General features: G+C 38.2%; 1 protein-coding gene and 1 long non-coding RNA gene across 5 annotated transcripts in view; one reads left to right on the top strand and one right to left on the bottom strand.

Annotated features, from left to right (window-relative positions):
* The window catches only part of LOC148001969 (uncharacterized), a 955959-nt gene that overhangs the window by 352002 nt on the left and 586019 nt on the right, over positions 1–17938 (bottom strand). The gene's annotated exons all lie outside the window — the stretch shown is intronic.
* Positions 1–17938, top strand: part of LOC148001978 (uncharacterized) — a 28629-nt gene that overhangs the window by 9767 nt on the left and 924 nt on the right. The gene's annotated exons all lie outside the window — the stretch shown is intronic.

Below are 17938 nucleotides of genomic sequence, written 5' to 3'. Positions count from 1 at the left end.
TTTTGCTTCTATTTTGTGTAATACTTTAGAATATTGTCCTTAAGTATTTTTGTAGGTCTACTCTTTATTTTTAAATATAAATTTGTCATGGGATCTAAATATTTTCTTATATATCTTACATTCTGAGGATTATTATTATGTGATTCTAGTTTCTTTTTATTTATGCAATGGATGTTTCACCATTCCTAAAATGAAGGATGGCTTCCCTAATCAGTATGTTAAGGAATCCTGTTATTGATGGGATGCACCCTGTCTTGCTCTTTCACTGAAGTTAATGTTCACTATAAGTAAGAGGAATTACAAAACCTAGCAGTAGAGTCTTCAAACTTAGGCTGATTTTCTTTCTTTATCTACAGAATATTATACCTGGACCAATCCCCAGAGGGTTAGAGGCCTTTAGATTCAACAGTTAGTTTTAGGATAGTCAGTAGTGTTTAGAAAAAGTATCTCAAAATCCCCCTAACTGAAGAATTCCTTGAAAGGCAATGAAAACAAAAACAAAAAATCAAACAAACACAAAGTAGTATGTGAAGTCTGGGGGTAACACTATCCACCAGAGATAGAAATAATGCAAAGTATTAATGACTTTTATCTTGAGTATGTGGTTGAGGCCTAGAAATTTACAAGGTACCACAAAGTTTGTTTGATTAGTTGATTGAAATTCTAAATTAAAGTGTATAACATACAACAAGGAAAGTTATTTTTTTCTCAGCACTTTGGATCATATGCGTGCGGTTATGGGACAAGGTCTAGAACCGCAATACACCAATAACATGGTCTTACTTGATCAAAAACATTTTGTATGTTGATTGCTAGTTGATGTTTGCAGTTATGGTTGCTATAGGTATACACACATAATTTTGATGTGATTCGAAGAACTTTTGCACATAAACATGTTTGGTACAAATGTAAATTCCTATGATCAATATAAAATCTAGAGAAATTTATCAAAAACTAGGAGCAATCGTTCTTCTAAGAAATGTAAAGAAATTCATAACAGGTATTGATATATTGCACAGAAAAACTAAACCTTTTTTTAGAGTATTGTAGTGAAGAAAGGTGAGAAAAATGTCTCCTTTCCTGTTTCTAGGTTCCTTCTAGCAGACAACAGCAGCCAAAATGCAGAATATGCCTGCCAGAAAGCAAGGTAGACTGCATGCTTGTGTACTTTCCTCACTCTCTAACTAATACAATAGTTAGCTTGCCTTCCCACCTTGCTGCTAAATTCTCCATACATCTCAAGCGGAAACCTATGGCACAAGCTTGACTATGTCTACCAGAAGACATGGAGTCTTCTTTGCTTAAGGTACTCTATTTTTTCTCTAGTTCCTCAGCCCTAAAGACATTCTTCCCTCCCTCTTCTTCACTCATGTCCAAGTTTCCAACTCAGATTACAGATAAACCCTGCTGTCACCAAAATACATGCTACCAAACAGAATTCCAAGTCTGCTCCTGCCAAAAGATTTCCTCCACTCTCAGATTTTTTTCACACTCTCTCCTCAACAACTCCTCTTTTGATGCTTTGTCCTAGTTTGTAGCTCAGGGAGAAAGTCCCCATAGTCAAAAGGCCACACTAGTCACCAAAACTCCAGTAAAAGCTTCCTGCCCAGCGTCCCTCCACTTTCTTTGTGTACAACCACAGTAGGCCTGGTTGGTTGATATTGTAGTTATTCCAGTGTAGTTGAAAACCCCTTTAGCTCCTTCAGTCCTTTCCTGAATAGCTGCGCTGGGTACCCAAGCTCAGTCTAATGTTTGGCGAGGAGCACCCACATCTGTATTTGTTAGCCTCTGACAGAGCCTTTCAGGAGACAGTTATACTAGGCTCCTATCTGCAAGCATTTCTTGGCATCAGCAATAGTGTTTGCATTTGGTTTCTTTAAATGGAAGAAGGACCCAAGGGGGGGGGGCAGACTTTGGATGATGTGTTCTTCAGTATGTGCTCCACTCTTTGTAGCCATACTTCTTTTCAATAGGAGCCATTCTAAGCTAAAAATTTGGAGATGAGAGGTGTCCCAATCCCCCAACTTGGGGCCTTGCCTAACCTCTTTTTATGGTTTCTAGAAGTTTTTCCTTATATTTGTTGAGCATTTTAACAAATTTGATCTGCTTCGGGTCCTCAGAGCCAATTGCTTTCGTGAAATCTGGGACTTGTTGGTGGCCACTGCCCATTACTCTTCACCCATTGCTACACACATTTGTTTAAATTCCTAACCCTCTGTATATTATTCTCATCTATTCACATACCTGATTCTGGCCCCATTTTTCCCCATTCCCTCCTTTCTTTCCCCCAAATCCTTTCTACCCTCTATCTTCTGTAAAGATGTTGCTCCATTTGCAAAGAAGAACAGAAACATCCACACTGTGGTCTTCCTTCCTCTTGAGCTTCATGTGGTCTGTGGATTATATAATGGGTATTACAGAGCTTTTAGGCCAATAACCACTTATCCGTAGTACATACCATGTATGTTCTTTGGTGACTGGTTTCCTTGCTTATGATATTTTCTAGTTCCATCCATTTGCACAAGAATTTCAAGAAGTCTGTTTATAATAGCTGAAAAGAACTGTGTGGTATAAAAGGACAACACTTTCTGTATCCATTTCTCTGTTGAAGGGCATCTGGGCTCTTTTTACATTCTGGCTATTAAAAATAAGGCTGCTATGAACATAATGTACTGTATGCTCATGTTATATGGTGGAACATTTTTTTCCGTTTTTTTCTTTATTAACTTGAGTATTTCTTATTTACATTTCGAATGTTATTCCCTTTCCCAGTTTCTGGGCCAACATCACCCTAACCCCTCCCGCTCCCCATCCTCCCCCCAATTACCGCCCTCCCCCCAACAGTCTAGTTCACTGGGGGTTCAGTCTTAGCAAGACTAAGGGCTTCCCCTTCCACTGATGCTCTTACTAGGCTATTTATTGCTACCTATGAGGTGAGAGTCCAGGGTCAGTCCATGTATAGTCTTTGGGTAGTGGCTTAGTCCCTGGAAGTTGGCATTGTTGTTCATATGGGGTCTCCAGCCCCTTCAAGCTGTTCCAGTCCTTTCTCTGATTCCTTCTATGGGGGTCCTGTTCTCAGTTCAGTGGTTTGCTGGCATTCACCTTTGTATTTGCTGTATTCTGGCTGTGTCTCTCAGGAGAGATCTACATCCGGTTCCTGACAGCCTGCGCTTCTTTGCTTCATCCATCTTGTCTAATTGGGTGGCTGTATATGTATGGGCAACATGTGGGGCAGGCTCTGAATGGGTGTTCCTTCCGTCTCTGTTTTAATCTTTGCCTCCCTATTCCCTGCCAAGGGTATTCTTGTTCACCTTATAAAGAAGGAGTGAAGCATTCACATTTTGATCATCTGTCTTGAGTTTCATGTGTTCTGTGCATCTAGGGTAATTCGAGCATTTGGGCTAATAGCCACTTATCAATGAGTGCATACCATGTATGTCTTTCTGTGATTGGGTTACCTCACTCAGGGTGACATTTTCCAGTTCCCTCCATTTGCCTATGAATTTCATAAAGTCATTGTTTTTGATAGCTGAGTAATATTCCATTGTGCAGATATACCATATTTTCTGTATCCATTCCTCTGTTGAAGGGCATCTGGGTTCTTCCCAGCTTCTGGCTATTATAAATAAGACTGCTATGAACATAGTGGAACATGAGTCTATTTTATATGTTGGGGCATCTTTTGGGTATATGACCAAGAGTGGTATAGTTGTATCCTCAGGCAGTTCAATGTCCAATTTTCTGAGGAACCTCCAGACTGATTTCCAGAATGGTTGTACCAGTCTGCCATCCCACCAACAAGGGAGGAGTGTTCCTCTTTCTCCACATCCTCACCAGCATTTGCTGTCGCCTGAGTTTTTTTTTTTCTTTTTTTCGGAGTTGGGGACCGAACCCAGGGCCTTGCACTTGCTAGGCAAGTGCTCTACCGCTGAGCTGAATCCCCAACCCCGTCACCTGAGTTTTTGATCTTAGCCATTCTCACTGGTATGAGGTGAAATCTCAGGCTTGTTTTGATTTGGATTTCCCTTATGACTAAAGATGTTGAACATTTCTTTAGGTGTTTCTCAGCCATTTGGCATTCCTCAGCTGTGAATTCTTTGTGTAGCTCTGACCCCATTTTTTAATAGGGTTATTTGTCTCTCTGCGGTCTAACTTCTTGAGTTCTTTGTATATTTTGGATATAAGCCCTCTATCTGTTGTAGGATTGGTAAAGATCTTTTCCCAATGTGTTGGTTGCCATTTTGTCCTAACCACAGTGTCCTTTGCCTTACATAAACTTTGCAGTTTTATGAGATCCCATTTCTCGATTCTTGATCTTAGAGCATAATCCATTGGTGTTTTGTTCAGGAAAATTTTTTTCTATTAGTTTGAGTGTATCTGGCTTGATGTGGAGGTCCTTGATCCACTTGGACTTAAGCTTTGTACAGGGTGATAAGCATGGATCGATCTGCATTCTTCTACATGTTGACCTCCAGTAAACCAGCACCATTTGCTGAAAATGCTATCTTTTTTCCATTGGATGGTTTTGGCTCCTTTGTCAAAAATCAAGTGTCCATAGGTGTGTGGGTTCATTTCTGCATCTTCAATTCTATTCCATTGGTCTATCTTCCTGTCTCTGTAACAATACCATGCAGTTTTTATCACTATTACTCTGTAATACTGCTTGAGTTCAGGGATAGTGGTTCCCCCTGAAGCCCTTTTATTGTTGAGGATAGTTTTAGCTATCCTGGGTTTTTTTGTTATTCCAGATGAATTTGCAAATTGTTCTGTCTAACTCTTTGAAGAATTGAATTGGTATTTTGATGGGGATTGCATTGAATCTATTGATCGCTTTTGGTAAAATGGCCATTTTACTATACTAATCCTGCCAATCTATGAGCATGGGAGATCTGTCCATTTTCTGATGTCTTCTTCAATTTCTTTCTTCAGAGTCTTGAAGTTCTTATTGTACATATCTTTTACTTGCTGGGTTAAAGTCAGACCGAGGTACTTTATATTATTTGGGACTATTATGTAGGGTATCATTTCCCTAATTTCTTTCTCGGCTTGTTTCTCTTTTGTGTAGAGGAAGGCTACAGATTTATTTGAGTTAATTTTATACCCAGCCACTCTGCTGAAGTTGTTTATCAGTTTTAGTAGTTGTCTGGTGGAACTTTTGGGTTCACTTAAATATACTATCATATCATCTGCAAATACTGATATTTTGACTTCTTCTTTTCCAATCTGTATCCCCTTGATCTCCTTGTGTTGTTTGATTGCTCTGCCTAGAACTTAAAACTATATTGATTAAGTAGGGAGAGAGTAGGCAGCCTTGTCTAGTCCCTGATTTTAGTGGTATTGCTTCAAGTTTCTCTCCATTTAGTTTAATGTTAGCGACTGGTTTGCTATATATGGCTTTTACTATGTTTAGGTATGGCCCTTGAATTCCTATTCTTTCTAGGACTTTTGTCATGAAGGGGTGTTGAATTTTGTCAAATGCTTTCTCAGCATCTAATGAAATGATCATGTGGTTTTGTTCTTTCAGTTTGTTTATATAATGGATTACGTTGATGGTTTTCCATATATTAAACCATCCCTGCATGCCTTGGATGAAGCCTACTTGATCATGGTGGATGATTGTTTTGATGTTCTCTTGGATTCAGTTTGACAGAATTTTATTGAGTATATTTGCATCGATATTCATAAGGGAAATTGGTCTGAAGTTCTCTTTCTTTGTTGTGTCTTTTTGTGGTTTAGGTATAAGAGTAATTGTGGCTTCATAGAAGGAATTTGGTAGTGCTCCATCTGTTTCAATTTTGTGGAATAGTTTGGATAGTATTGGTATGAGGTCTTCTATGAAGGACTGATAGAATTCTGCACTGAACCCGTCTGGACCTGGCCCTTTTTGGTTGGGAGACATTTAATGACTGCTTCTATTTCCTTAGGAGTTATGGGGTGGTTTAACTGGTTTATCTGTTCCTGATTTAACTTCGGTACCTTGTATCTGTCTAGGAAATTGTCCATTTCCTCCAGATTTTCAAGTTTTGTTGAATATAGGCTTTTATAGTAAGATCTGATGATTTTTTGAATTTCCTCTGATTCTGTAGTTATGTCTCCCTTTTCATTTCTGATTTTGTTTATTTGGACACACTCTCTGTGTCCTCTCGTTAGTCTGGCTAAGGGTTTATCTATCTTGTTGATTTTCTCAAAGAACCAACTTTTGGTTCTGTTGATTCTTTCTATGGTCCTTTTGTTTCTACTTGGTTGATTTCAACTCTGAGTTTGATTATTTCCTGCCTTCTGCTCCTCCTGGGTTTATTTGCTTCTTTTTGTTCTAGAGCTTTTAGGTGTGCTGGCAAGCTGCTGACATATGCTCTTTCCTGTTTCTTTCTGCAAGCACTCAGCGCTATGGGTTTTCCTCTTAGCACAGCTTTCATTGTGTCCCATAAGTTTGGGTATGTTGTACCTTCATTTTCATTAAATTCTAAGCAGTTTTTAATTTCTTTCTTTATTTCTTCCTTGACCAGGTTATCATTGAGTAGGGTATTGTTCAATTTCCATGTGTATGTGGGCATTCTTCCCTTATTGTTATTGAAGACCAGTTTTAGGCCGTGGTGGTCTGATAGCACGCGTGGGATTATTTCTATTTTTCTGCTCCTGTTGAGGCCCGTTTTTGGACCAATTATATGGTCAATTTTGGAGAAAGTACCATGAGGAGCTGAGAAGAAGGTATATCCTTTTGCTTTAGGATAAATGATCTATAAATATCCGTTAAGTCCATTTGGCTCATGACTTCTCTTAGTCTGTCTACGTCTCTGTTTAATTTCTGTTTCCATGATCTGTCCATTGATGAGAATGGGGTGTTGAAATCTCCTACTATTATTGTGTGAGGTGCAATGTGTGTTTTGAGCTTTAGTAAGGTTTCTTTTACATATGTAGGTGCCCTTCCATTTGGGGCATAGATATTTAGGATTGAGAGTTCATCTTGGTGGATTTTTCCTTTGATGAATAAGAAGTGTCCTTCCTTATCTTTTTTGATGACTTTTAGTTCAAAATTGATTTTATTTGATATTAGAATGGCTACTCCAGCTTGCTTCTTCTGACCATTTGCTTGGAAAATTGTTTTCCAGCCTTTCACTCTGAGGTAGTGTCTGTCTTTTTCTCTGAGGTGTGTTTCCTGTAGGCAGCAGAATACATGGTCCTCGTTGCGTATCCAGTTTGTTAATCTATGTCTTTGTATTGGGGAGTTGAGGCCATTGATGTTGAGAGATATTAAGGAATAGTGATTATTGCTTCCTGTTATATTCATATTTGGATGTGAGGTTATGTTTCTGTGCTTTTCTTCTCTTTGTTTTGTTGCCAAGATGATTAGTTTCTTGCTGCTTCTAGGGTATAGCTTGCCTCCTTATGTTTGGTTTTACCATTTATTATCTTTTGTAGTGCTGGATTTGTAGAAAGATATTGTGTAAATTTGGTTTTGTCATGGAATATCTTGGTTTCTCCATCTATGTTAATTGAGAGTTTTGCAGGAAATAGTAACCTGGGCTGGCATTTGTGTTCTCTTAGGGTCTGTATGACATCAGTCCAGGATCTTCTGTCCTTCATAGTTTCTGGCGAGAAGTCTGGTGTGATTCTGAAAGGTCTGCCTTTATATGTTACTTGACCTTTTTCCCTTACTGCTTTTAATATTCTTTCTTTATTTTGTGCGTTTGGTGTTTTGACTATTATGTGACGGGAGGTGTTTCTTTTCTGGTCCAATCTATTTGGAGTTCTGTAGGCTTCTTGTATGCCTATGGGTATCTCTTTTTTTAGGTTAGGGAAGTTTTCTTCTATGATTTTGTTGAAGATATTTACTGGTCCTTTGAGCTGGGAGTCTTCACTCTCTTCTATACCTATTATCCTTAGGTTTGATCTTCTCATTGAGTCCTGGATTTCCTGTATGTTTTGGACCAGTAGCTTTTTCTGCTTTACATTATCTTTGACAGTTGAGTCAATGATTTCTATGGAATCTTCTGCTCCTGAGATTCTCTCTTCCATCTCTTGTATTCTGTTGGTGAAGCTCGTATCTACAGCTCCTTGTCTCTTCTTTTGGTTTTCTATATCCAGGGTTGTTTCCATGTGTTCTTTCTTGATTGCTTCTATTTCCATTTTTAATTCCTTCAACTGTTTGATTGTGTTTTGCTGGAATTCTTTCAGGGATTTTTGTGTCCCCTCTCTATGGGCTTCTACTTGTTTATTTATGTTTTCCTGGAATTCTTTCAGGGATTTTTGTGTCTCCTTTCTATGGGCTTCTACTTGTTTATTTATGTTTTCCTGGAATTCTTTCAGGCATTTTTGCGATTCCTCTCTGTAGGCTTCTACTTGTTCTCTAAGGGAGTTCTTCAAGTCTTTCTTGAAGTCCTCCAGCATCATGATCAAATATGATTCTGAAACTAGATCTTGCTTTTCTGGTGTGTTTGGATATTCCATGTTTGTTTTGTTGGGAGATTTGGGCTCCAATGGTGCCATGTAGTCTTGGTTTCTGTTGCTTGGATGCCTGCGCTTGCCTCTCGCCATCAGATTATCTCTAGTGTTACTTTGTTCTGCTATTTCTGACAGTGGCTAGATTGCCCTATAAGCCTGTGTGGCAGGAGTGCTGTAGACCTGTTTTCCTGTTTTCTTTCAGCCTGTTATGGGGACAGAGTGTTCTGCTTTCGGGCGTGTAGTTTTTCCTCTCTACAGGTCTTCAGCTCTTCCTGTGGGCCTGTGTTTTGAGTTCACCAGGAAGGTCACTGGCAGCAGAAAAGTTGGTCTTACCTGTGGTCCCGAGGCTCAAGTTCGCTCTCGGGGTGCTGCCCATGAGCTGTCTGCGGAGGCAGCAAGCAGAAAGATCTGCGCTGCCGTTTCCAGGAGCTTCAGTGCAGCAGGGTTCCAGATGGCGTTTGGTGTTTTCCTCTGGCGTCCGAGATGTGTGTGCAGAGTGCAGTCTCTTCTGGTTTCCCGGGCGTGTCTGCCTCTCTGAAGGTTTAGCTCTCCCTCCCACGGGATTTGAATATTTCTTTTTTATTGAATATTTTATGTATTTACCTTCCAAGTATAATTCTGTTTTCAGCCTCCCCCAAACCTCCTCACCCCTTTTGGCCTGCTTTTATCAAGATGTTCCCACTATCCACCACCCACTCCCAACTCAATGCTCTAGGATTCCAATACATGGGGAAATGAAGCCTTCGCAGAACCAAGGGTTTTTCCTTCTATTCATTGAAGACAAGGCCATGCTCTACTACATATGCAGAAGGAGTCCTTGGTTTATCATTTTGTACTCATTTGTTGGTAATTTTCACCATGGGACGTCTGAAGAGGGTCTGTTGGTTGATAGTTTTATTATTCATAAGGAGTTGCAAACCCTTTCAGCTAATCAGTTCTTTCTCTAACTCTTCCATTGTAGTCGCCATGTCCAGTACAAAGTTTAGCTCTGAGCATCCTCGTCTGTTGATAGCGATGCCCTTGAAGCCCTCCATTGTTGATGTTAGAATTAAGTATGACTAGGTTCATGGAAAATCCCCAGCCAGCTCCAGAAGACTAATACAAATCTGGTGGTCAAGAAAAATAATCATATGATAAAGTTGTCCTGCTGACTAATAATATGATAAACCTGTGACCTTTCTGACATCCTGTCAACATCAGCCAATTCCCTGACCACACGAATACTGTGTCCTTGGCCTGCATAAATGTTTCTTACTTCCACCTTCCCTCTGTTACCCATGTTATGGTATAAATTCAGCCTTGGGGAAAAATAAAGTTGTCGCCTTGATCAGACTCTTGCCTTGGCATCCTTCTTCGCGTCTTTTGTCCCTCATTCTCTTCCAGGTACACCCAATACCCATCGTTTACACTCATATGTATCAGTAAGGCTCTGGCAGAGCCTCTCAGGAGATAGCCATATCAGGCTCCTTTCAGCAAACACTTCTAGGCATCAGCAATAGTGACTGAATATAGTGACTGCGTATGGCATGGATCCCCAAGTGGGGCAATCTCCGAAGGAACTTTATTTCAGCCCCTGCTACAGTCTGTGTCAATGTAAATTTTCCCATGAGTAATTTGGTCACCCTTCTAAGAAGAACTGAAGCATCCACATTGTGGTATTTTTTCTTTAGCTTCATGTGGTCTGTGGATTGTATCTTGGATAATTTGAGCTTTTGGGTTAATATCCCCTTATAAGTGAATGCATCCCCATGTGTGCTCTTTTGTGACTTTGTTACCTCACTTAGCATGATATTTTCTAGTTTCGTTGATTGATCTAAAATTTTTATGTAGTCATTGCTTTTATTAGCTGAGTAGTACTCATTTGTGTAAATATACAACATTTTCTATATCCATTCCTTTGCTCAGGACATCTCAGTTCTTTCCAGCTTCTGACTATTATAAATAAGGCTGCTATGAACATAGTGGTGCATGTGTCCTTGTTATACAATAGAACATCTTTTGGGTATATGCCCAGAACTAGTACAGTTGGGTCCTCAGGTAGAACTAGGTACAATTTTCTGAGGAAAATCCAGACTGATTTTTAAATGAGCTGTAGCAGCTTGCAATTCCACAAAAACATGGAGGAGTGTTTCTTTTTCTGCACATCCTGTAGAGCAGCTACTGTTACCTGAGTTTTTGGTCTTAGCCATTCAGACAGGTGTGAAGTGGAATCACAAGGTTGTTTTGATTTGCATTTCCCTGATGAATAACGATGTTGAACATTTCTTTAGGCCCTTCTCAAATATACATCATTTGAGCATTCTCTGTATAGCTCTGAAATCCAATTTTAATTGGGTTAATTGTTTCTCCAGAGAAAAAATTCTTGAGTTCTTTGTATATATTAGAAATTAGCATTATATTGGATGTAGGATTGGTGAAGATCATTTCCCAATTTGTTGGCTGCTGTTTTGAGCTCTTGAATGTGTCTTTAGTTTTAGTTTTCATTTTTATGAGGTTCCCTTTGTACATTCTTGATCTTAGAGTATAAGCCATTGCTCTTCTCTTTGGGAAAAATTCCCCAGTGCCCATGTGTTCTAGGCTGTTCTCCACTTTCTCTTCTAGTAGTCTGGCTGTATCTGGTTTTATGTGGAGGTCCTTGATTCAGTTGTATTTGTGCTTTGTACAAGGTGATATGTAGATCAGTTTGCATTCTTCTAGATGATGACCACCAGTTGAAACAGCACTATTTGTTGAAAATTATTTCTTTTTTCCACTGGACGGTTTTAGCTTCTTTATCAAAATCAAGTGACCATAGGTGTGTGGGTTCATTTCTGTGTCTTCAATTCTATTCCATGTAATTTAACTGCTTTTTTCTGTACCAGTGCCATTTGGTTTCCCTCACTATAGTTCTGTAGTAGAGCTTGAAGTCAGAGATAGCAATTCCCACAGATTTTTTTTTTAAGATTTATTCATTTATTATATATAAGTACACTGTAGCTGTCTTCAGATACACCAGAAGAGGGCATCGGATCTCTTTACAGATGGTTGTGAGCCACCATGTGGTTGCTGGGAATTGAACTCAGGACCTCTGGAAGAGTAGTCGGGTGCTCTTAGCCGCTGAGCCATCTCTCCAGCCTTTTTCTTTTTTTTTTTTTTTTATTGTTGAGAATGGTTTTAGCTGTGCTGGGTTTTTTGGATTACCAATTAATTTCAATAATTGGCTTTCTATCTCTGTGAAGAATTGAGTTGGCATTTTGATGGGGATTATATTTAATCTGTTGATTGTTTTTGTTAAATTGTCCACTTTTAATATGTTAATTATGCCAATTCATGGACATGGGTGATTGATCTTTCTTCTCAAAACTTCTTTGATTTCTCTTTTAGAGACTTGAAGTTCTTGTCATACAGATCTTTCACTTTCTTGGCTAGAGTTACACCAAAACAGTTTATATTATGTATGACTATTTTGGTCTGTGTGTTATTTCCCTAACTTCTTTCTCTGCACATTTTTCTTTTGAAGAGAAGAAGGCTGCTGACTTGTTTGAGTTAATTTTATATCCAGACAGTTTGCTGAAGCTGTTTATCAGCAGTTGGAGTTTTCAGGTGGAATTTTTGTAGTCACATATTATTATATCAACCACAAATAGTAATATTGTGTCTTCGAGCTTTCCAACTTGTATTGCTGTGACTGCCTTTTGTTATATACTTGGTAAGGCTAGACTTTTGAGTACAATAATGAATAAATAGGAAAAGAATGAGCATCCTTTCTTGTTTCTGATTGCAGTGGGATTGTTACAAATTTTATCCATTTAATTTAATGTTGACTCTTTGTTGGCTGCATATTGGTTTTACTTAGGTATAAACCTTTAATTTCTTATCTTTTGAAGAATTTTAATATGAAAAGGCATTTTTGTCAAAGGCTTTTTCAGAATCTAATGAGTTGTTCATATATTTTTCTTTGTATTTCTTTATAAAGCAAATTAATTTGCCATATTTCCACATATTGAAACAACTATTGATCCCTGGGATGAAGTTTACAGGGTGAATGATTGTTTTGATGTGTTTTTAGATTTGATTGAAAAAAATTAATTATTTTCACATCAATATTCATAAGGGAAATTAGTGTGAAGTTGTCTTTCTTGGATCTTGGTGTGGTTTAGGCATTAGCTTCTGGGCAGTGTTCCTTCCTTTCTATTTTGTGGAATGATTACAGAAGTATTGATATAAGATGTTCTTTGAAAGTCTTTGAGAATCCTGCACTAAAACCTTCTGGCCCTAGGATTTTTTTTTTTTTTTTTTGGTTGAGAGACTTTTATGACAGCTTCTTTTTGTCTAGGGGTTATGGGAAAGTTTAGATGGCTTATCTGATCCTGATTTAACTTTGATACCTTTTATTTATCTAGAAATTGTGCATTCATCCTAAATTTTTAGTTTTGTTGAGTTTAGACTTCTGTTGTAAGGTCTTATTTGAATTTCCTCTTTTCTTTTCTAAATATGTTATTTGGATAGTGTCTTTGTGCTCTCTATTTAGCTTAGCAAAGGGTTTCTTTATCTTCTTTATTTTCTCAAAGAACCAGCTACTAGTTTTGTTGATTATAAAAAATCTCTTTGTTTCTACTTGTTTGATTCCATTCCTGAGTTTGAATATTTCCTGCAATCTACTCTTCTTGAGTATATTTGTTTCTTTTGTTTCTAGAACTTTCAGATATGCTTTTAAGCTACTAGTGTATGATTTCTCAAATTTCTTTATGGAAGCAGACAGAGATGGGTTTTCCTCTTGGCTCTGCTTACATTTTGTTTTAATTGTGTTATAAATTGTAAAAAAAATAATTTATTTCTTCGTCGAGTTGAGGCTTACCTTCTGTGCATATGTGAAATTTAATTCTGTTGTTGTGGATGTTGTTATTGTTGTTGTTGTTCTTGTTCTTTTGGTTATTATATAAGACCAGCTTTAGTCAGTGAAGATCCAATACAATGCATTGGATAGTTTCGATATATTTTTATGTATTGAGGCTTATTTTGCATCTGATTATATGGTTCATTTTTGATAAAATACTTTGAAATGCTGAGAATGGGGTGCCCTTGCATTTGGGTCATAGATATTCAGAATTGAGAGTTCATGGTAAAATTTTTCTTTGAGTAGTATGAAGTGAATTTCTTCATCATTTTTTAAAACTTTTGGTTGAAATTCAATTTTATTTGATATTAGAGTGGCTACTCCAGTTTTTTCCTTGGGACCACTTCCTTGGAAGTATTTTTCAGACATTAGCTGTGAAGTAATATGAGTTTTTGTCACTGAGGTGTGTTTCTTATATGCGGAAATCTGTTGGGTTCTATTTACATATTCACTCTGGTAGTCTATGTCCTTTCATTGAGGAATTGTGTTCACTGATTTTGAGAGATATTAAAGATCAATGATTGTTTTTGTTTTGTTTTGTTTTGTTTTCATTTTTGTGGTGAGAGGTGGAATAATGTTTGTGTGGTTCTCTTCTTTTGGGTTTGTTGTGAGAATATTAATTTCTTGGTTTTTCTTGTGTGACATTTTCTGCCTTGGGTTAGAGTTTTTCTTCTATTATCATCTGCAGGGTTGGCTTAATGGATATAAATTGTTTATAATTGGTTATGAAATGTCATATATTGCTTTCTCCATCTATAGCAATTGAGAGATTTGCTAAGCATCATAGCCTGGCACTTGTGTTTGTTTATAGACTTCCTGATACCTGTGAAAGTTCTGGCTTTTTGAGAATCCTGGTATCATTTTATAGGTTGACTTTATACGTTATATGGCCTTGTTCCCTTAAGTCATTTAATATTCTTTCTTTGTTCTGCGCATTTAGTGTTTTGATTATTATAACATAGGAGTAATTTCTTTTCTGGTCCAATGTATCTGGTATTTTTTATGCTTCTTTTAAGTTTATGGCCACTGCTTTCTCAGGTTAGGAAAGTTTTCTTCTATGATTTTATTTCAGATGTTTTCTGTCTCTTTAAATTTAGAATCCTCACTCTCTTCTATTACTACTATTCTTAGATACTGTTTTGTTCATTATGTCCTGCATATCCTGGATATTTGAATTAGGAGCTTTTTGCACTTTCTATTTTCTTGGACTATTGTGTCAATATTTTCTATGGAATCTTCTATTCCTTAGATTCTTTCTTGTATCTCTTGTATTCTGTCAATATTGCTTGCATCTATAACTGCTAATTTCTTTTCTATGCTTTTCATCTTGTGGGTTGTCACCCTTTTTTATTTCTTCATGGTTTCTATTTTCATTTTTAGATCCTGGATATTTTGTTCAGTTTCTTACCCTGTTGGATCATATTTCCCTACATTTTAAAAGTGATTTATACATTTCCTGTATAAGGACTTCTACATGTACACCTATTTTTTCCTATATTTCTTTAGTGGAATCATTTATGATCTCCTTAATGTCCTCTATCATCTTTAGGAAATGATATTTCAGGTAAGAATCTTACTTTCCACATGCTTTTGCTCATCCAGGGATACTGGATAGGGGAACTGGTGAAATTGGTATCTGATGCTTATGTTCTTTTGCTTGCCCCTTGCCATCAGGTTCCAACTGGATATAACTAGCATGTTGGCTCTGACTGTCCATTCAGTGATCCTCCGTATAATGGACCTCCCAGAGGCAGTCTGCCTCTGTTTATGACCTCCAGAGTGTCATCCTCTTGCTGGGTATTATTGGGGAGAATAGTGGTTACAGTACCGAATTTGAGTCCAGGCACAGTTGTAGACTGGAAGGATGATCTGTTTCTGTGAGGGCAATAAGTCCTGCATTTACAGGGCTCTGTGAGGGTACCAATAAGGTTAGATATTGTGTTGGGCAGGGTGATCTCACCTGTTAGCTTCATCATGATGGTCCTCCTGGGAGTCATCCTGTCTCTCAGGGATGACTCCCGGGAGGCCTGTTGTTATCAGGGAGAGCCAAATGAGATAAAGAAGCCAAATCCACTGCCTTCTCAGCCCCTAGCAAGGCCAACAATCTTGGACAGTGGGAGCTGGAGCATGAGATCTAAGCCCAGCAGAGATGCAGGATGAAAGGCAGGTTTGGTCTTCTTATAGTGTTCAATTTCCTGGATGAGTTGTGGTAGAAACATTTCAGATTCAGCATTTTCTATGTCAAATTTTTCAATTTCTTCTATTATGTCTCATATGCCCAAGATTCTCTCTTTTTCTCCCTTGCACTATGTTTGTATTGCTTGTGTATGTATTTGCTCTTCTTTATTATAGGTTTTCCATTTTATATCCAGAATTGGCTCAGTTTTTGTTTTCTCTATTACTTCTCACTACATTTTCAGGTCTTGAATAACTTTGTTCATTTATTTTACATCTTTGATTGTTTTTATTATACTTTCTAATATCTATTCATTTCACTTTAAAAGTCTACCCATGTTCGGTTATAGTTTCCTGAATTTAATTAAAAAATTATTTCTCTCCACTTAGAAACCTTTATTAGTTTCATAAGATTAGATTTAATTTTTATATTGTTGTAGTTGTTGTTATTCAAGTGTTTTAGACTACTGAGGGTTGTAATAGAAAAATAGCTGTGCTCTGGCAGTCCTGATGAAAGCATGCTCGTTCTGTCCTAGAAAGCAGCAGGAAATTCAGTGCATAGGAATGGGTTGGGAAGTGGGGGAGGGTGGTTGCTGTTGGCTTTATATATTTAGGATTGTGTTGACCAGTGTTTCCTGGAAGAGTCCAGAGTGGCCACAGCAGACCTAATGATGGTTGGCCTTGCTAGGGGTGGAGCAGGCAGAAGATTTTGGCTTTTTGATCCCATCTCCTTGTCCCCAGGGTCAAGCAGTCACCCCAGAAGTGGAGTGTCTTTTAATTGTTCTTGTTCTTGTTCTCATTGTTGATGTTGTTGTTGTTGTTGTTGTTGTTGTTGTTGTTGTTGTTGTTGTTCTTCTTCTTCTTCTTCTTCTTCTTCTTCTTCTTCTTCTTCTTCATCTGCTTCTGCTTCTTCTTTTCTACTTCTTCTTTTCCTCCTCCTCCTTCTTCTTGTTTTTCTTCCTCCTCCTTTTCTTGTTCTTCTTTTTCTTCTTTTCTCAACCTTCCTGATTTCTTCCTCTTCTATTTTTTCTTCCTTTTCTTCCCTTTCTTCTACTTTTCTTCTTCTTCTTCTTCTTCTTCTTCTTCTTCTTCTTCTTCTTCTTCTTCTTCTTCTTCTTCTTCTTCTTCTTTTTATGGTTCTTCTTGGTTTTGGTCTTGTGCTAGGTCTTGTTCTTTTCTTGTGTTTCCTTTAATTCTTCTTCTTCTTGTTCTTCTTGTTCTTGTTCTTCTTCTTCTTCTTGTTCTTCTTCTTCCTCTTCCTCTTCCTCCTTCTCCTTCCTCCTTCTTCTTCTTGTTCTCCTCCTCCCTTCCTCCTTCTTGTCCTTCTTCTCCTACTTCTTCTTCTCCTCCTCCTCCTCTTTTTCTTTGTCTTTCTCTTATCCTTTTGTTCTTTTTCTTGTTCTTTTTGTTCTGTTGTTGTTGTTGTTCTTTTTCTTCTTCTTCTTCTTCTTCTTCTTCTTCTTCTTCTCTTCTTCCTTTTCTTTTCTTTTTCTTCTTCGTCTTCTTCTCCTTCTCCTCCTTCCTCCTTTTCCATCTTCTCTTCCTCTTCCTCCTATTACTCCCACTCTCCATCTCAATCTTTACTCCGTTCCCCTTCCTTTTCTCCTTCCTCGCCCTTCCCCTATCCCCTTCTTTTTCTTTTTCTTCTTGTTTTTCTTCTTGTTCTTTTTCTTCTTCTTCCTGTTCCTGTTCCTGTTCCTCCTCCTCCTCCTCCTCCTCCTCCTCTTCCTCCTCCTCCTCCTCCTCCTCCTCCTCCTCCTCCTCCTCCTCCTCCTCCTCTTCTTCTTCTTCTTCTTCTTCCTCTTCTTCTTCTTCTTCTTCTTCTTCTTCTTCTTCTTCTTCTTCTTCTGGATATATCATCCTTAGTGACGTAACCCAATTATAGTAAACCACACATCGTATGCACTCATTGAAAAGTAGATATAAGCCCAAATGCTTGAATTACCCAAGATGCACAGAACACATGAACCTCAAGAAGGAGGACAAAACTTCTTCTTTAAAAGGGTAACAAGAATACCCTTAGGAGGGGATAAAGAGGCAAAGTTTAGAACAGAGACTGAAGGAACACCCATTCAGAGCCTGCCCTACATGTGGCCCATACATATACAGCCACCAAACCTGATAAGATGCATGTATCAAAGAGGTGCAGCCTGACAGGGACAAGATGTTTATCTCTCCTGAGATACCCAGTCATAACTTGTCACATAGGCAAATGCCAGCCACAAACCACTGAACTGTGAATGGGACCCCTGTTGAAGGAATCATGGAAAGGACTGAAAGAGATGAAGGGGCTTGAGACCCCATATGAACAACAATGTCAACCAACCAGAGTTTCCAGGGACTAATCCGCTACCCATGGACTGACCCTGGCCTCCAAATTCATAGGTAGCAATGAATATCCTAGTAGAGGCACCAGTGGAAGGGGAAGCCCTTGGACATGCGAAT

Source organism: Rattus norvegicus, chromosome 12 (assembly GCF_021556685.1).
Source record: "Rattus norvegicus strain SHRSP/BbbUtx chromosome 12, alternate assembly SHRSP_T2T, whole genome shotgun sequence".
Classification (NCBI taxonomy): Eukaryota; Metazoa; Chordata; class Mammalia; order Rodentia; family Muridae; genus Rattus; species Rattus norvegicus.
The sequence above is the reverse complement of the archived record's forward strand: the minus strand, read 5'-3'. Positions and strand labels throughout refer to the sequence as shown.